Source organism: Monodelphis domestica, chromosome X (assembly GCF_027887165.1).
Source record: "Monodelphis domestica isolate mMonDom1 chromosome X, mMonDom1.pri, whole genome shotgun sequence".
Classification (NCBI taxonomy): domain Eukaryota; kingdom Metazoa; phylum Chordata; class Mammalia; order Didelphimorphia; family Didelphidae; genus Monodelphis; species Monodelphis domestica.
This window is the reverse complement of record NC_077235.1, coordinates 15,925,491-15,943,613: the sequence shown is the minus strand read 5'-3', so window position 1 is coordinate 15,943,613 and position 18,123 is coordinate 15,925,491. Positions and strand designations below refer to the sequence as shown.

The window sequence follows — 18,123 nt, the reverse complement described above, 5'->3', positions numbered from 1 at the left end:
GGTCAGAGATGTTTCCCCAAGTAAATCCCCACCTGATCAGGGACCATCCTTTAGTCTCCACTGTCAGCAGCCCTTTCCCTTACACCCTCTCCTCAAGCTATGATTCTTTTCCCAAGCTTCATTGGATGCTGTCAGTAGAGTTTGAACACTCCCATTTTCTTTGTAGCTTGAGCAAAGTCAATCATCTTTCCCTGCCCCTGGATTTCCCCCAAATGGTGGAGAAGTTCCCCAAATTCTTTTCTTCTTTAAACTGTCCAATCTGGTGCTATTGCCTTTCCCAGGGGTCAGTGTCCAGAGCCACCAGAGTTCAGTCCTGGCACTCTCCGTAGCCTTGTGGCGCCCAGCTCTGTCTAGAGCCCTACTGTCACACTGACCCGCTTTTCCTTGACTAAAGAGTTAGTTTATTGACTATTTAATACTTTTGTGTTTTTACAAGTCAACAATAGTTAGATACATAGAGAGATACACAGATACATAGAGAGATACATAAACAGATACATAAAAACACACAAAATGATATATAGCCAGACCTGACTGACTGGCAGAAATACAGACAGATTCATAAGCTACACAGACAGTCAGATAGATAGATAGATTCGTATATACATCCATAAAGACATGGAAACATAGATATAGCCAGATGGTACTTATAGACAGAAGGACAGGCTGATAGACACACAGACAGGCAGGCAGATAGACAAAAAGGCAGAGAAACTAGTCCATCTCTTAGTCCTTCTGTATGTCTGTCGATCCACCTATCTGTGTCTCTCACTCTGTTTTTCTCTCATTCTCTCTCTATATCAATCTATTGATCTAGCTGTATCTATCTATCTTTATTGCTATCTGTCTATCCCTGTCTACCTGTCTATCCATCTGCCTGAATTTCTGTGTCTCTCTCAGTTTGTCTGTCTCACCATTCCATCTTCCCTTGATCTATCCTTCCATCTAGCTGTCTCTATCTGTCCCTTTGTATCACTCTCAGATATTCTGATGTTTTTTAATCTTTCAATGTCTCTGTCATTCTGTCTGTGTTTCTATGTCTTTTCGTTCTATCGTCCTATCTATTTATCTCGATCTGTCTGCCTGCCTGCCTGTCTATCTCTCTGTCTCTGTATGACTATGTGTCTCTCTATGTGCTATCTCTATATCCATCTATCTGCAATCCTACCTATCTGACTACCCATCTGCCAGTCGGCCTGCCTATCGGTCTTTCTATCTGTCTGTCTCTATCTCTCTGGATTCTCACGGGATCAGGAAACAGGTACAAACTTTGGTGTCTCCAACCCACAAGCTCCTCCGGAAACCCAGGCTACTCCAGATCCCTCTAGGCCACAAGTCTGAGGCTTCTTGATTCCAGGTTGACAATAGGAACACCTGGAAGTCCATTGACCTTTGATATATCCTCAGAGAGGGGATTGGAGAGATTGGTGTGAGAGCAAAAGTTTGTTCTAAAATTTTAACTCTGTCTTTGCAAGATAGGATAGGATTCACGGTGGTGGCAATCAAGAGAACACGTTATGCATCTTACATTCCTGTAATTTTTACAGCTGTGTAACAAATAACCAGATAAATAACAGACAATGAATCATATGGCATTTTATTAGTCTGTGCTATGATCTTCATTATGTGTCAAACTGCAAGCAATTCTTTTTCCTACAAAAAACCATACTTTGCCTCCATTAACGGCCACCATTGCCAAATACAGCTAGTGCGTCTCTTGATTTAATGCAGTGAATGTATTCACAGCATCAGCAATAAGGTGTGTCAACATGGAATCTTGAAACCACAAACTTGGGGCCTAGTGGGATCTGGTGACTCCCAGGTTTCAGGAAGAGCTTGTAGGTTGGAGACTCCAAAGATTGTACTTGTTCCCTGTTCCCATGGGAACCCACCCTGAAGGGAATCCCAGGTGAACAGGTACAGACTGAGTGGGGGACCCACAGGTGAATGACAATCCTCGTTAGGTATTCTCCCCTACTGTATCAAGAGACCTTTTCCCAAGAAGATCCACACCAGGCAGATACCATTTTTCAGTATCCTTTGTAAGCAGCCCCCTCTCTTGTCCCTAAACTTTGGCTAAGATACCTTTCCTAAGTTTCACTGTATCTTGTCAGTGATTTCCTTTGTAGATACAGCATTGTCACTCATCTTTCCCTGCTCCTGGATTTCATCCATATGGTAGAGAGGTTCCCCCAAATTCTTTTGTTCCTAGGAGTTCTCACCTAGCCTGGTGGCCCTCTCAGGGATAACATCCCCAGAATCCAGGGTTTATGCCTTTTATACAATGTGGGATTTATCCTTATGCTGATTCAAGACTTGGTTTTCAGACTATTTGAGAGTTCTGTGTTATTTCCAAGTCAACAAAGGGAGAGCCAGCCCAAATGCCCAAGTTTTGGCTGCGTAAACCTCTAGCCAGTTTGACCATCAGATATGAGGTACACGCAAGAATCCATTGAGTACAGTCAGGAATCAGCTGTGTGGTTTCGGATAGGTAAGCCAAACTCTCGGCAAAGGAACCTCTCTTTAATCAGGCAACAACTAGGCAATCGCATTAAGTGCATGCCCCAGCTTATACCCTAGTGGGCTTGCTGCCAAGTAAATGTTCACATCTGGACATAATTATATATGTGATATATGAAGGACCAGGTACCTGGGAATTTTAGAAGGAGTGTTCAACATCAATCGAAACTGTTTCCAAGGTACATTGGCCAAAATGGAGCCTAGTTCAATCTTACCAGAAGCTCCACCATTGACTAAGTTTTGTGTGTGACTGAGTGTTGGTACCTGTGTAGGTGAGTGAAGCAGTATTTCCTGTAGAAGGAAGAGCGACGATAGTATAGGTGACATGCATGTATGTTTGGCTGAAAGCTTTGAATGGGAAGCTAGAGTTGGAGTGTGAGAGCCAGAGTGTTCACTACTGCCTCTGAGTAACTGCTTTAAGGCTACTATAATAGAGAAAGTTTCTGCATGAATTTAAACGTCAGGGCTTAGGGTCTAAAGAGTTATCAAATTTGATGTATGAAAGAGCTTCTCAAGGAAGCTGAAGAACTTGAGTTCTCCGTTTCTTCTCAATGTTCCGTGCGGTTTGGGCTATACCGTATGTCTAATGGATCTCTTTTACATGCAGGTGATAGAAACGTTAGCAAATAATTTCTATCAAGTTGTGTTACAACAGTTCTTTCCTCTGAAAAGCTAGAGACAAGGGCAGGAGCTGGCCATCTGCGCAGGGGATTATGAAACAGAAGGCCAAAGGAGGTCCTGAAGTTCTTGACTTACAGTCTAATCTTTTCTTCCCAAGTTTAGCTAGGACTAATGTGTGAAATCGTGGAATCAAGTGCAGTAAATATTGAGTATTGCTAATAAGATGCATTGTCCTCGAGGTATTAAGTTGGTTATTTGTATGCAGTCATTTCACATTTTTATCAAGCTGGTATTTGTTTTCAAAGAGTTAGGGTTAATTTTTTCAGATTACCGTGCGTGTGTGTGTATGTGTGTATGTGTGTGTGTGTGTGTGTGTGTGTGTGTGTGTGTGTGTGTGTGTGTGTGTGTGTGTGTCAGGGTGAGGGTGAGTGATTTGTGGAGTAAAAAAAATTTCATTTGCGGAAGGGTAACTACGGACCTTACTGGTCCTTCAACTGCTGTTAAAGAACACGAAATATGGGGGGGAAAACGTTGTTTTAAAAGCCAATGAAACTGAATATTTTTTAATTGAGCCACAAACTTCCTCTCTAGGATCAGCTTTAGTCATAGGCGAACGTCCTTTGACGCAAGGTGAAGAGAAAGGCAAATTGGCAGCCCAAAGGAAATTGGAGTAAAAAAAGAAAAAGAGAATGAATAGTAGAGGTGTTCCTAGTTAGAGGTAATTTTGAACCTTTTCCTTCAGAACCCTAAATGTTGTTTTTGGAGAGGAAATGTTAGGAGTTTGAGTTTTTGAAAAAAGAAAAGCATCATCAACTATTACCTGATTTGGGGCATTTTGAAGGTCAATTTCCCGAGTGCAACCATTCCAATAGATAAATTTTTGCTTGAAAAGACCAGGGAATAAGGAGAACTAATTTTCCTTTTGAAGTAGAGAGAACTAATGGTTTTGTGCGCATTATTTCTGATGATCATTGGCACATGACCTCAAATAGAGAAAGGAATTCCCCACCTGGGAAACTCCTAAGACATTTCTAGTAACACCCTGGATTTCCCCCCCACACACACAGTTCTGGAAGAGGGGTGAAGATATGAAAACCTATGAAAGTGAAGATTTCCCTCAGGATGTTTCTTAGGATGCAAAATCCTGGACCAGGTTTTCCTGCAGGCCAGAATCTGAAGAACTGCTCAAGGAGACATCTTTAGGAGAAATCCAAAGGAGATCCCACGATACGGAATCCAGAGAAGGATTGTGTCCTGTCATTTTAATTGATGTGAGAAATACTTCTGCAGCAGAGGGAAGAACTGCTCATTTGGTTTCCCCTGAGAATTCTATTTACCTGGAGCCAAGGCTCTTTAACTAGAGAACCTAGAAAGGACTGAGTTAGTCCCCAGACTGAGTTGAAGAAGGAAAGTTGAAAATAGGAGCATTTTACCTTGTTAAGAGGATGGAAAGGAACATCTGTCCATTGGAGAAGTTGCAGCAAAGATTCCAGAGTGCTGGGTTGTCTCAAAGTCGAATCAGAAGACGTTAGGAAAGAAATCATGAAGCCTAGAAAGAATTGGTAGTAAGAAAGATAATCTTAGCATGGCGAGAGAGATTTGCAATCTATAGGTGAATTCTATGGGAGGATCGTGGGGAAAAGAAATGCTATGGGGGAAAATGGGTTAGGATACAGTCACAAGGGCCAATGGAAGGACTGAGGATTGGCTCAGATAAGTGTCTGTCAAGCTCTACAGCTGACTGCTGATCATTACCAACTTATACCTGACATTCTTTTTCCAAATTAGGGAGCTTTTCTCCCCCATTTTAAGTTATTTCTCACTTTTCTCTTGTTAAAACAAATATTCTGTCATCCTATGATGAAATCCTCAGAGAGGCAAGACTTAGAATAAGGGGATTAATTTAGCAATCATTTTGATCTACAGACTTGCATGATTAATTTTTTTCAGGAGTTAAAGGGGAATGAAAGCAGTTTTCCAATCCCTCGCTTCTGAACCTCCCCAAAGTTAGGTTGGGAGGGGGTGTGTGTGTGCGCGCGCGTGAGTGTGTATGAGTATCACATTTCTAATCTGGAGAATTTTTGAGCTAATTTCAATTTTGAAACTTACGTATTTGAAGTTCAAACTTGTTTTGAAGGTGAAATTATGGGTAAGGACTTGGGTTCTTCTGACGATTTGAAAGTTCAGCATTATTTCCAAGTTACTTTTGAAAGAACAGTTATAGAGAAATTCACAGTTTAGGAGATTCCGGCACTAGGAAGAGGATTCTCCATTTTGCCTAGCACACTTACAAAATTTAATGGCCAAGACTGATAGTCTAAATGGAACATTTCAACTTGCATTCCTGGTATAGGGTTTAGACTAACATCAGTACTGGGAACTCTTTTTGTCATATGAGTAAGCAGTACCTCTGCATTTCCGAACAACTAATAGGTGACACTGCCTGGTGTTTCAAAGTTTGAATCTATCCAATAATGTGGTCACTCTGATGCCATGTATAAATGAGAATGTGTCTCCTCTTGAAAATGGAGGCTACACAGATTGGCTAATATTACAGTAAGGGAATGTAATGAATATTGGAGGGGATGTGGCAAAGTCAGGACATGAAAGCATTGCTGGTGTAGTGGGGAATTGATCCAACCATATGGAGAGCAATTTGGGACTCTGCCCAAAGGGCGCTAAAAGACTGTCTACCTTTTGATCCAACAATGGCACTGCAGGGTTTGTAACCCAAAGAGATAATAAGAAAAAAGACTTGGACAAGAATGTTCATAGCTGGGCTCTTTGGGGTAGCCAAAAATTGGAAAAGGAGGGGATGCCCTTCCATTGGGGAATGGGTGAACAAACTGGTATCTCCTGGTGCTGGAATACTAAGGTGCTCAAAGGAATAATTAACCGGAGGAATTCCACGGGAACTGAAAGGACCTCCAGGATGGATGCAGTGAGAGGAGCAGAACAAGGAGAACATTATACACAGAGATGGATACAATGTGCTGCAATGGAATGGAATAGAATACTACATTAATGTCATTCTATACCCATATCTATGAGAAAGAACATTATCCACATTCACAAGGAAAACTGTGAGAGTAGAAACATCCAAGAAAAACAACTGCTAGATTACAAGGGTCCAGGGGGTTAAAGCTGGGGATATAGACTCTAAATGAACATCCTAGTGAAAACATCAGCAACATGGAAAGAGGTTCTCATCAAGGACACATGTCATACCCAGTGGAATCGCCCCTCAGCTTGGGGAAGGGTGGAAAGAATATGATTCTTGTCACCGAGGAGGAATAATGGGCTAAAATGACTGAATAAAAAATGAAAAGCAATAAAAAAGACAAGTGCTGAATAAAGAAATAAAAAAAAGACAGGAAGATAGACAAAACGACAGAGAAACTAGTCCATCTGTCAGTTCTTCTGTATGTCTATCGATCCATCATTCTGTGTCTCTCAATCTGTTTTTCTCTAATTCTGTCTATATATTAATCTATTAATCTAGCTGTATCTATCTATCTGTATTGCTATCTGTCTATCCCTGTCTGTCTGACTATCCATCTGTCTGAATTTCTGTGTCTCTCTGTCTATCACTCAGTTCCACCTTCCCTCAGTCTGTCCTTCCATCTATCTGTCTCTGTCTGTCCCTTTGTTTCACTCTCTGATATTCTGTTGTTCTACTAATCTTTCAATGTCTCTATCTCTCATTCTGTCTGTTTGTGTTTCTATGTCTTTTTCTTCTATCTTCCTATCTATTTATCTCTCTATCTATCTGTCTCTCCCCCTGTCTATCTCTCTGTCTATGTCTGACTATGTGTCTCTCTATGTGCTATCTCTATATCCGTCTATCTGCCCTGCTACCTATCTGACTACCCACCTGCCAGTCGGCCTGCCTATCTGTCTTTCTGTTTGTCTGTCTCTATCCCTCTGGATTCTCACGGGATCAGGGAACAAGTACAAACTTTGGGGTCTCCAAACTACAAGCTCCTCCGGAAACCCAGGCAACACCAGATACTTCTAGGCCACAAGTTTAGGGTTTCTTGATTCCAGGTTGACAATAGGGAAACCGGGAATGCCATTGACCTTTGACGAAGCTCTCTGTCTGTCAGTCCTCCTGTCTGTCGGTCCCCTTGGCCATCTCTCAGTCTATATGGATATAGAGCTAGAGATTGAATGTGTTTTGTAGCCTTGTGCCCTGAGGAACTGCACACTGCAGTGTTCTCCAGCAGTCCCTCCATCTCATTTCCTGGGAGGGATTGGTCTTGAATTGGACCAAGGCAGGGATAGGGATATTCCTCGCTACTGTTGTGTGTGATTGGCTTATAAATGGATCAATCCTGGGCTCAGGAGAGGCCATTCGCTTTGTCCCTCTCCTAACTCAGGATTGGTCGAATTTGGAAGCCCTCCCAAGGCAGGACTCAAAGGGGTGGGACTCCTGGAGCACACTGGGGGTTGTAGTTCCCCAGGCGGTCACAACATTTGAAAACCCTCAAAAGATAGATGGACAGACCGATAAATGCACCAACCAACAAGCAGATAGACAGAATATCATAGCAACTAATCTGTCTGTCAGTCCTTCTGTCTGTCCAGTTGTCCATCTCTCCGTTTTCATAGATACATAGAGATAGTATGGCTTTTCAAGTGTTGTGGCTTGGAGGACTGCATCTCCCAGCATGCTCCAGGGGTCCTTACTCCTTATTTCCGGGGAGGGATTTGTCTTGAATTGGACCACTTCTATGCTAGTCGAGGGAATGATGCCCAGTATTTCCTTTATTGGGATTGGACTTGAAAAGTATTAATTCCGTGCTAAGGAGGGGTCATGGCCATTGTCCCTCCTCTATCTCGGGATTGGTCCAATTGAAGAACAATCACAAGCCAGGACTCAAATGGGTGGTCCTGCTGGTGCACACTGGGGGTTGTAGTTTGCCACGCTTCAACACCTTAAAACCCACAAAAGTCCGACACACAGGCTGAGACATGCACAAACAGGCAGGCTGATAGATACTGTCAACGTGGGATTTAGGAATCCCAATCTTGTGGCCACTGGTATCTGATGAACCCCAATTTTAGATTTAGCCTGTAGATTGGAGACCCCAAAAGCTTGTCCTTGTTCCCTGTTCCCATGAGAAATCTACCCTGAAGGGAAATGATGAGCCTGGGTGAGATAAGCATATGCTAAGCACATTCTTTGTTTTAGGTAGCTTCCCCTATTGTATTAGAACCTTTCTCAGGAAGGCCAGACCTGGGCATGAACCATCCTTTAGTAACTATTGTAAGCATCCCCCTTCTCTTGCACCCTAGCTTCTGCCTATGATTCTTTTCCCTAGCTCCATTGTATCTTGTCACTGTAGTTTGAACACTCCCATTTTCTTTGTAGCCATAATGATGTCAGTCATCTTTCCCTGCCCCTCCTTTTCCCAAATGGTATATAGGTTCCCCAAATGCTTGTGTTCCTCGGAGTTGTCATCTAGCGTTGTGGAGCTCCCAGGGATAACATCCCCAGAGTCCAGGGTTTGCACCCTGAAAAGCTTGTGCTCCGACTCTGAGTAAAGGGCCAAATTGGACTTATTCCTATCCTGAGTAAAGACTTGGGTTTTCTGACTATTTAATAGTTCCATGTTAGTTCCAAGTTAACAATACATAGACTACACCGACAGAAATACAAAGAGAAAGATAGATAGATAGATAGATAGATAGATAGATAGATAGATAGATAGATAGATAGATAGATAGATAGACAGACAGACAAAAAATAGAGACAGATAAAAATATGGATAGATAGGTAGATTGACAGTTGCACATACAGTGAGACAGACTTTTAGATACACAGGAAGGAAAACAGATAGACAAAATGACAGAGAAACTAGTCCATCTCTCAGTCTTTCTGTATATCTGTCGATCCGTCTCTCTGTGTCTGTCACTCCGTTTCTCTATAATTCTTTTTATATATCAGACTATTTATCTATCTCTATTGCTATCTGTCTATCCCCTTCTGTCTGTCTATCCATCTGCCTGATTTTCTGTGTCTCTCTCAGCCTGTCTGTCTCTCCATTCCATCTTCCCTCGCTCTATCCTTCCATCTATCTCTCTCTGTCTTTTGTGTTGTTTCACTCCCCGATATTCAATGTCTCTGACTATCTCTCATTCTGTTTCTGTTTCTATGTCTTTTGATTCTATCTTCCTATTTGTCTCCCTATCTGTCTGTCTCCATGCCTTTCTTATCCCTCTGTCTCTGTCTGACTATGTGTCTCTCTATGTGCTATCTTTATATCCATCTATCTGCCCTCCTACCTATCTGACTACCCATCTGCCAGTCAGCCTGCCTATCTGTCTTTCTGTTTGTCTGTCTCTATCTCTCTGGATTCTCACGGGATCAGGGAACAAGTACAAACTTTGGGGTCTCCAACTTACAAGCTCCTCCGGAAACCCAGGCTACACCAGACCCGTCTAGGCCACAAGTGTGAGGCTTCTAGATTCCAGGTTGACAACAGGAACACCGGGAAGTCCATTGACCTTTGACATTTCCTCAGAGAGGGGAATGGAGAGATTGTTGGCAGAGCAAAAGTGTGTTCTAAAATTTTAACTCAGTCTTTGCAAGATAGGATTCATGGTGGTGTGAATCCACAGAACATGTTCTACATCTTACATTCCTGTAATTTTTACTGCTTTTTAACAAATAACCAGATAAACAACAGAAAAGGAATCACATGGGATTTTACAAGTCTGTGCTATGATCTTCATCACGTGTCAAACTGTAAGCAATTGTGTTTCCAGTAAAAAACCATAGTGTGCCTGCATTAACGGCCACCATTGGCAAATACAGCTCCTACTTTTCCTCATTGAATGCAGTGAATGTATTCACAGCATCAGCAATAAGGTGTGTCAACATGGAATCTAGAAACCACATACTTGGGGCCTAGTGGGATCTGGTGAAGCCCAGGTATCAGGAGGAGCTTGTAGGTTGGAGACCCCAAAGATTGTACTTGTTCCCTGTTCCCATGGGAATCCACCCTGAAGGGAATCCCAGGTGAGCAGTTTCAGACTGAGTGGGCAACCCTTAGGTGAATGACAATCCTAGTTAGGTACTCTCCCCTATTGTATGAAGAGACCCTTTCCCAAGAAGATCCATAGCTGGCAGGGACCATTCTTCAGTATCCACTGTAAGTAGCCCCCTCTTTTAGACCCTTGCCTTTGGCTAGGATTCCTTTCCTAAGCTTGATTGTATACTGTCAGTGATGTCCTTTGTAGATACAGTAATGACACTCATCTTTCCCAGCTCCTGGATTTCCTCCATGTGGTTCCCCAAATTTTTTTTACTTGGAGTTATCACCTAACCTGGTGGCTCTCCCAGGGATAATATCCACAGAGTGAAGGGTTTATGCCCTGGAAAAGTTGTGGCGCCAGACTCTGAGTAAAGGATATATTATGGGATTTATCCCTATCCTGATTCAAGACTGGGTTTCTCAGAGTATTTGAGAGTTCTGTGCCATTTCCATGTCAACAAATGGCAAGACAGGCCAGATGGCCAACTTATGGCTACCTAAACCTCCAGCTAGTTTGACCACCAGATGTGAGGTACCCAGAAGAAATCATTGAGCTCAGTCACGAATAAGCTGGGAGGGTTCAGTTAGTTAAGCTAAACTCTGGACAAAGGAACCTCTCTTTAATTAGGAAGCAAGTGGGCAATCGCTTTTCCATGCATGCCCGAGCCTATATCCCAGGGGGACTGCTGCCAAGGTCATATTCATACATGTACATAGTTATATATATGATATATGATGGACCAGGTACCTGGGAATGTTAGAAAAAGTGTGGAACATCAATCAAATCTGGTTCCAAGGGAAGTCGGCCAAAATGGAGCCCAGTCCAACCTGACCACAAGCTCCACTATTGACTAAGTTCTGTGTGTGACTGAGTGTTGGAACCTGTGTATGTGAGTGAAGTACTATTTCTAGTAGAAGGAAGAGGGAGGATAGTATAGGTGACATGCGTGAATGGTTGACTGAAAGTGTTAAATGGGAAGCTTGAGTTGGAGTGTGAGAGCCAGAGCTTTCTCTAGAGGGTCTGAGTAACTCCTTTAAGGCTATTAAAATAGAGAAACTTTCCTCATGAATTGAAATGTCAGGGCTTAAGGTCTAAAGAGTTATCCAATTTAGTTTATGAAAGAGCTTCCTCTAGAAGCTGAAGAATGTAAGTTCTCGGTATCATCTCAAGGCTCTCAGGGGTTGGGCTATGCTGAAGGTCTAAGGGATGTCCTCTGAATGCAGGTGATAGAAAAGTTAGCAAATAATGCCTTTCAAGTTGGGTTACAACAGTTCATTCCTCTGAAAAGCTAGAGAGGAGGGGAGGAGCTGGCCATCTGCTCAGGGGATTATGGAGCTGAAAGCCAAAGGAGGTCCAGAAATTCTTGACTTTACTGTCTAATATTTTCTTCCCAAGTTTTGCTAGGACTAATATATGAAATCGTGTATATCAAGTATAGGAAATTTTGATTATTGCCAATAAGATGCATTTCCTTTGAGGTATTAACTTGGTTATTTGAGTGCAGTCATTTCACATTTTTGTCAAGCTGGTATTTGTTTTTAAAGAGCTGGAGTGGTTTTTTTTTTCAGTTTACTTTGTGTGTGTGTGTGTGTGTGTGTGTGTGTGTGTGTGTGTGTGTGTGTGTGATTTCTGGAGTAAAGAATGTTCATTTGAGGATGGGCAACTACAGACCTGACTGGTCTTTAAATTGTTGTCAAAGGACATGAAATATGGGGGGGAATGCTTTGCTTTTAATCATGAGGAAACCCTGAACATTTTTTATATGAACCACAAATTTCCTCTCTAAGAGCAGCTTTAGCCATAGGCCAAAGTGCTTTGAGGCAAGGAGAAGAGAAAGGCAAATTGGCAGCCCTAAGGAAATTAGAGTAAAAAATGAAAAAAGGGAAGGGAATAGTAGAGATGTTACTAGTTAGAGGAAATTTTGAACCTCTTCCTTAGTAACCCTAAGTTTTGTTTTTGGAGAGAAAATGTAACCAGTTTGAGTTTTTGAAAAAGGAAAAGCATCATCTACAATAACCTGATTTGGGGCATTTTGAAGGTCAATTTCCAGAGTGCAACCATTTCAACAGATAAGTTTTTGTTTGAAAAGACCAGGGAATAAGGAGAACTAATTTTCCTTTCGAAGTGGAGAAAACTGATGGTTTTGTGTGCATTATTTCTGATGATCTTTGGCACAGGACAGCTTGAGAAAGAGACCTGGGAAATTCCTAAGACATTTCTATGAATGCCCTGGGATTTTACCCCTCCCTCCCCCAGTTCTGGTATGGGGGTGAAGAGATAAAAACATATGACAGGGAAGATTTGCCTGAAGAGGTTTCATAGGAGCCAAAAGCCTAGACCAGAATTTACTGCAGCCCAGAATCTGAAGTATTACTGAAGGTGACATCTTTAAGAGATATTCGGAGGAGTCCCCAACGTACTGAATCTGGAGAAGGATTGTTTCCTATCCTTTTCATTGACTTGAGAAATACTTCTATAGAATGGGAAAATTGGCCATTTATTTCTCCTGAGAATTCTATTTACCTGGAGCCAAGGCCCATTAAGTAGAGAACCTAGAAAGGACAGACTTAGTCTCCATTCTGAGTTGAAGGAGGAAAGTTGAAAATAGGAGCACTTTACCTCGTTAAGAGGATGGAACGGAACATCTGTCCATTGGAGAAGTCGCAGCAAAGATTCCAGAGTGCTGGGTTGTCTCAAAGTCGAATCAGAAGACGTTAGGAAAGAAATGATGGAGCCTAGAAGGAATTGGTAGTAAGAAAGATAATCTTAGCATGGCGAGAGAGAATTGAGATCTATAGGTGAATTCTTTGGAAAGATCATGGGGGAAATGAATGCTATGGAGGAAAATGGGTTAGGATACAATCACAAGGGCCAATGGAAGGGCTGAGGAATGGCTTAGCTAAGTTTCGATCAAGTTCTACAGCTGACTGCTGATCATTACCAACTTATACCTGACATTTGTATTCAAATTCTGGAGCTTTTCTTCCCCATTTTAAGTTACTTCCCACTTTTCTCCTGTTTGATCAAATGTTCTGTCATCCTATGATAAAATCCTCAGAAAGGCAAGGGCTAAGATATGGGGCTTATTTTAACAATCATTTTGGTCTACGGACTAGCATGATTATATTTGCTCAGGAGTTAAAGGGGAATGAAAACAGTTTTTTATCCCGAACATCCCCATGTCCCCAAAGTTAGATTGGGAGGGTGTGTATGTGTGTTTGTCGGGGGTAGAGGGTGTGGGTGTGGGTGTGTATTTGTGTGTCTGTGTGCTTGTTTGAAACTTTTAAATATGAATTTCAACATGGATTTGAAGGTGAAATTGTGGTTAAAGATTTGAGTTTTTCTGACTATTTGATAGTTTGGCATTATTTCCAAGTTAACGAGTTCAAGGATGTTACTTTTGAAAAAACAATTATAGAGAAATTCACAGTTTGAAAGATTCCAGCTCTAGGAAGAGGATTCTCCATTTTACCTAGCACATTTGCAAAATTAAATGGCCAAGACCGATGCTGTACATGGAATGTTGCAACTTGCATTCTTGCTTTTGGGTTTAGACGAACATCAGTACTCGGACCCCTTTTTGTCATTTGAGTAAGCAGTATCTCTGCCAATCCCGAACAACTAATAGGTGACTCTGCCTGGTGTTTCAAAGTTTGAATCTATCCAATAATGGTGAAACTCTGATGCCATGCATCAATGAGAATGTGTCTCCTCTTGAAAATGGAGGCTACACAGATTGGCTAACATGACAGAAAGGGAAAGTAATGAATGCTGGAAGGGATGTGCCAAAGTTAGGACAGGAAGGCATTGCAGGTGCATTGGGGAATTGATTTAACGATTATGGAGGGCAATTTGGACTCTGCCGAAAAGGGAGCTAAAAGACTGTCTACCTTTTGATCCAACCATGGCACTACAGGGTTTGTACCCTAAAGAGATAATAAGAAAAAAAACTTAGACAAAATTGTTCATAGCTGAGCTCTTTGGAGTGGCCAAAAATTGGAAAAGGAGGGTATGACCTTCCACTGGGGAATGGATGAACAAATTGTGGTATCTCTTGGTGCTGGAATACTATGGTGCTCAATGGAATAATGAATTGGAGGAATTCCACAGGAACTGGAACGATTTCCAGGAATGGAACACTATTCACATTCACAAGGAAAACTGTGGGAGTAGAAAAACCCAAGAAAAACAACTGCTAGATTACGGGTCCAGGGGGTTAAGGATGGGGATATAGACTGTAAATGAACATCCTCGTGCAAACATCAACAACGTGGAAAGAGCTTCTCAACAAGGATACATGTCATACCCAGTGGAATTGCCCCTCGGCTACGGGAAGAGTGTAAAGAATATATTTCTTATCACCAAGGAGGAAAAATATGCTAAATTGACTAAAAAAATATGAAAAGCAATAAAATAGAAAATTGCTGATCCCAGCTAGAAAAGTTTGAGAATGATCAATTCTCCAGACTTGATTTTGGTCTGCAGCTGTTTCAAGATTTTGCATTTCTTCCTTGGCCTCAGGTGTCAGTTTCCTCCCTGAGGAGTCTACATCATTTTCTTTGAATGGCACCCAGGATGATTGTTGTGGGGTTCAGAGATGCACTCCTGGAGATGGGAGGGATTCCATTGTCAAGAATGCAAGACTCTGAAACTTGGCTTCAAAAGAAAAGGGGACATTTTATTGATTTGGAAAGTCATTTTGAATGTGGTCAGGAGGCAGCCGAGGTGGAAGAGCATGGGTGCAAAAGCTGCTCCTTGGGAGGACAGCCAGACATCATGCCTCCATGCTGCGGTTTAGCTATCATTTGACAGCAGTGAGGACAGGACCCAGGAACAAGGGGCTTGGGGAGGAGGTTTGTCCCAGGCCATGGGGCTAGTTCTTGGCATCTGCAACATTAAGGAAGGGGTGTTTCTCTTTGGCATCTCATTCAAAGGGGAAAGAAGAGTGAGTAGAAGCAGTGAAAGGTGGGGACTGCAGCTGAGGAACAGCTCAACTCTCCACAGTTTGTGCAGTATCCTCACTAGAGTGCATGGGATCTCAATGGTGGCTAACATTCTGTGTCCTTTTGCCTCACTTTGTTTCATAGCCTGCCCAAGGAAATGCCATTCTTGTTTAGTAAATGCTCCTCGTTGGGAAATGTCAGGACAACAGGTTAAGATCCCTGTAAGTAAGGTGCAGTGCTTAGCCTCTGAGATCTTGATTCCTTGCTTTCCTATTCAAGACTTTCATCAACTCATGGAAGAGACTGAGAAGAAGGGTTTGGACCCATCATCCCGTCTGCCACAGACACTCACCTCACTGGCCAAAGTGGAGGTCTGCCACTCCCCCTCCAATCTTGAACCAAATACATCTTCTGAGCCATCTGAACCCAACTGGGGCACCATCACATGCTTTGCTTGTCTGGAATCAGTTATCCTGATTTTCTAGAGTGGACACCTGAGAAGTAGAATGGGAAAGATCGTGTGACTTATAAATTAGATACAGGGATAGACCAATGGACAGACAGATTGACAGACACTTGAGATCGATTGATAGAAAGATACATACATAGATAGGTATATACATACATACCTATGTAGAGATAGAGACCCAGAGAGGGCTGATGGGCAGACAGACACTTTGACTGACAGACCAATAGATAGGAAGGCAGTAAGACAGAAAAGTAGAAAAACGAAAGTCTCTGTCTTTCAGTCCTCCTGTCTGTCTGTCCCCTTGTCCATCTCTCAGTCTACATGGATATAGAGCAAGATATAGTTTTGCTCTTCTTAGGTTGTCGCCTGAGGAACTGCATTCCCCAGTGTGCTCCAGGGGCCCCTCCCCCATCTTTCCTGGTTGGGATTGGTCTTGAATTGGACTAATCCTAGGCTGGGTGACAAATGATGCTCTCTACTTTACTGTGCGTGATTGCTAAAGAGATGGACCAATTCTGGGCTAAGGAGGGGCCATGGGTATTGTCCCTCCCCCACCACGGGATTGGTCGAATTCCGGACCAATCCCAAGCCAGGACTCAAAAGGTACAGATTCCTGGGGCACAATGGGGCTTGTAGTTCCCGAGTCTATCACAACACTTGAAAAACCACAAAAGAAACACAGACAGGCTGACAGATGTACCAACCAGTAGGAGAATAGACAGAATAACATATCAAATAATCTGTGTGTCAGTTCTTCTGTCTGTCTAGCTGTCCATGTCTCCATCTACATAGAGAGATCCAGTGGGTGTTCAATGGTTGTGGCCTACAGGACTATGTCTCCCAGCATGCTCCAGGGTTCCCTCCTTCTTATTTCCCGTGAAGAATTGTTCTTCAATTTGACCAATCCTCTACTGGGCAAGAGATGATGCCCATTTTCCTTTCATAGGATTGGTCTTGATATGGACCAATCCCATGCTAAGGAGGGACCATAGACATAGTCTATCCCCCAACACAGGATTGGTCCAATACAAGACCAATCAGAAGCCAGGACTCAAAGGGATGTGACCACTGCGTCACATTGGGAGTTGTAGTTCCCCAGGATGTCACAACACTTTAAAACACACAAATGACATACACACAGTGTGATCCATGCCAAAACAAGCAGGCAGATAGATACATAAACTACACCAACAGGAACACAAAGACATAGATAGATCGATAGATATATAAGTAGAAAGACAGACAGATCGACAGACATATAGATAGACAGATACATAGACAGAGAGACAGATAGGGACAGACAGATAGACGGATACAAAAATCAGGATATATAGACAAACAGATGCACATCCAATGAGACAGACTTGTAAATACACAGAAAGGAAGGCAGATAGACAGAATGACAGAGAAACTAATCTGTCTGTCAGTCTTTCTGTTCATTTGTGTATCTGTCTGTCGCTCTGTCCTGTCTTTTCGTCCATCAATCTGTCTCTGGTAGTCTTTTTCTCTTTCCTTCTATTTATATCAACCTAGTGATCTTTTTGTCTATCTCTCTCTTTTTGAATCTGTCCACCCAAGTCTATCTCTCTAGATATTTGACTGTTTATGTCTATGTATCGATCTGCTTGACTCTCTCTGTCTCTCTATGTGTGTCTAACCCTCTGTGTTGATATCCATCATTCTCTCTGTCTATTAATATATCGATACCTCAGTCTACCTCTCTGTCTAAATGTCATTATATCTAACTGTGTCTCTATATATCTATCTGTCTCTTTCTCTGACTCTCTCTCTCTCTATCTATCTATTTATCTATCTATCTAATTCTATCTGTTTGTCTCTCTACATGTCTACCTCTATATGTCTCTCGGTCTATCAACCTATAAACTTGTACATTTATCATTTTGCATATTTGTTGCTTTCCCTCTCTCTGTCTCTCTGTCGTCACTCTGTTTTTCTCTCTCTCTATTCCTCTCTCACAAATAGCTATCTATTTGTGTAGGGAAAAAAACTGACAGACACACAGACAAATAGATAGACAGAAAGACAAAGACTAAGAGAAGCAAATACATACATACATACATACATACATGCATACATACATACATACATACATAGAGATTACCAGAAGGGACTGGCTGGCAGACAGATGGATAGATACACATACATACAGGCAGACAGATACATAGAAAGCACAAAGAGACACATGGAAAATATAGATATATTGATAGACAGACAGCACACAGATAGGAAGATATAAAAACAAAGAGCAAGAGCGAGAGCGAAAGAGAGAGAGAGAGAGAGAGAGACCGAGCAAGGAACAGACATGGACAGAGCGACAATCACAAAGAAAGAATTACATATATAGACAGAGAGATAGATAGATAAACAGAGTGTCAAAACGGAGTTTAGAAACCCCAACCTTGTGGCATAGTAAGATCAGATGAAACCCAAGGTTAGGACTAGCTTCTCAGTTGAATACTCAATGTTTGTATTTGTTCTTTCTTTCTGTGAGAATCCACCCAGAAGGGA

At 42.1% G+C, this 18,123-nt stretch overlaps 1 long non-coding RNA gene across 6 annotated transcripts in view; it reads right to left on the bottom strand.

Annotated features, from left to right (window-relative positions):
• Positions 1–18,123, bottom strand: part of LOC130456079 (uncharacterized) — a 76,481-nt gene that overhangs the window by 8,943 nt on the left and 49,415 nt on the right. For 2 of the 6 annotated variants that reach the window (XR_008914369.1, XR_008914367.1), the window contains 3 exons: positions 15,478–15,619; positions 12,802–12,917; positions 4,575–4,690 (listed from right to left, as the gene is read on the bottom strand). This is a non-coding gene — a long non-coding RNA (uncharacterized LOC130456079). Of the gene's footprint in view, positions 1–4,574; positions 4,691–5,250; positions 7,198–7,221; positions 7,398–12,801; positions 12,918–15,477; positions 15,620–15,754; positions 16,190–16,298; positions 16,412–18,123 lie in introns of those variants that run through there. The other 4 variants (XR_008914368.1, XR_008914365.1, XR_008914366.1 and 1 more) reach the window with 4 other exon arrangements.